Raw genomic sequence first — 2096 nt, 5'->3', positions numbered from 1 at the left:
GCGCTATAATAAACTTGAATTTAATTGAACTGAATTTGATTACCCACAAACATAGGGAAAAGAGAGGCAGACGAAGGCAGAGAGAACATGTGTGATCCTATAGCAAAACTGTTAAGTGTTATTTGTTCATTTGTGTGATTGAAACAGGCAAGTCATTGTCAAAACAAGGCTCTATTACAGCCACTGAACCTCAATAAGCATAATTAACTTAATTTATTCAATCATTGTGCCACAAGACACGTCATGTTTGTTCGACTATATTGTCAGTTAAAGCTTCTTGTCAAAAACGTTTTTCAGAAACAGAGCTCAGATAACTGAACTGTGAGCTGTGCTTATTACAGTCCACGCCATAATTGTGGAAGAAGATTTGGGGAATAAAAAAAAACAAAAACATACAAAAAAAAAATCAATAAATGTACACCAACAAGTCTCAAACGGATTGCTGGATATTACCTCACAAGCAACTTGTAACTGAAACACAACCTTGGAACCAGGAGGGACACTTATGTTCTTCTTTCATGAAGCAATAATTTATTCTGTGGCAGTAAATCTGCAGAAAGGTAAACTATAGCAACATAAGTACAAACAGAATATTAAAAAGTAAGTAGATGTTTGCAAGGGGAATGTAGGTCTGAAAAGTTTAACATTTAAATGTTTGGTTTTGTTTAAATTAAAGTATTCATTTTCCAAGGAAGCATTCTTTGATGAAAAGTGACAGTAATAATGTCTTTATATAACAAATTATATTTATATAACAAAAAGCTCAATTTCTACATTGATAATAAATGTTTCATATTGTCTTGCAGTTTGGGAAACATTCTTACTAGAAAAGCTATATAGATAAGCTACTTAAAGGCAAAATATAAAGTTTGGTAGCGTCGCTATTTTTAGTTAGTTGGTCCTCAACAGTGTTTAAGATCATTGTAAATGCGCCACGCTTTCTTCCGAATTTCTCTCTCTGAACCTGAGGAGCTTTATTTCCTGTGGGGGCCTGCCAACGGGTCAAAACTAAATCCAGGACTAAACATCACAGAATGACGGGACTAAAAATAACAGCTTTACATCATTTCTCTTCCGTCTGTGAAAGTATGCTTAGAGATGGATGGACAGATTATCATTTAGAGTTATATTTATGTATGTGATTGTGTATTTGTGTCACATACAGAGAGAGAGCGAGAGAGAGGGAGAGGAAGATGATGTAAAAGGACTTAGCTAAATACGTATAGTCTGAATTCCTCGGCCCATGCCATGTTGGATCCAACTTTTGATATTAGTTTGTTCATTAATGTTATACAAAATGTAATGTTTAGATTTCTGAACCTTTTGCCATTTATTCAAGAACGTTGTGCAAGTTTATAGCAATTTCACATAGCCTACTGTTGAAAATCCAGTTCTTTAGTTTGTTCTTATTGTCACAGTTGTAAACACGACGGCTTCCTTCTTTCATAAGGGAGTTTGGCATCACAGCAACTTTTTTTCTCTTGCATTTTGACTTTGTCACATATTTTGTCATTGAAGTTTTCTTAAAAATAATGTTAAAATATCATCTCGTTCTCGTGAACCCAATGCCGTGTATCATCCTGTCTTGTGAGCTAAGTGTATCCTGACAGCCCTACTTTCAAGTAAAAATCAAACTGGAGGACCAGCGTTCTTGAAAAAAAATAAATAAATAAATAACTGGTTATTAAAAGCAAGTTAATCTGATCTGTAGCATCTTCTGTTGTATTGTGGTGATTTTGCTAGCGAAATAAATACACTCTCACTTCATAACATTTTAAGGTGATGCGATTCTAATGACACCTTTGAAAGAATAGAACATCTTGGAATGACACATAACGTCCCATCTGCGCGTGTCAGGGATTAATTATCTGAAAATTAATCCCCCGCCTCCAAAAACGACATTTTGTTTTGCCAAAAGTGAGCGTGTGACAATCTCTCGTGTTAAACAAGAGCGACACTAATCTCAAAGAACACGTCGCTCCCGCACATCCACCTGTTTGTGGCAAGAAAAACAGAAGCATTTGCATTGCTTTACAGTTTGAATTACGATCAAATGTATTAAAAGTCTTTGGGAAATTTTGTGAGGATAAACCAAG

Source organism: Pimephales promelas, chromosome 16, assembly GCF_988280905.1.
Source record: "Pimephales promelas chromosome 16, fPimPro1.hap1.1, whole genome shotgun sequence".
NCBI classification, from domain to species: domain Eukaryota; kingdom Metazoa; phylum Chordata; class Actinopteri; order Cypriniformes; family Leuciscidae; genus Pimephales; species Pimephales promelas.
The sequence above is the reverse complement of the archived record's forward strand: the minus strand, read 5'-3'. Positions refer to the sequence as shown.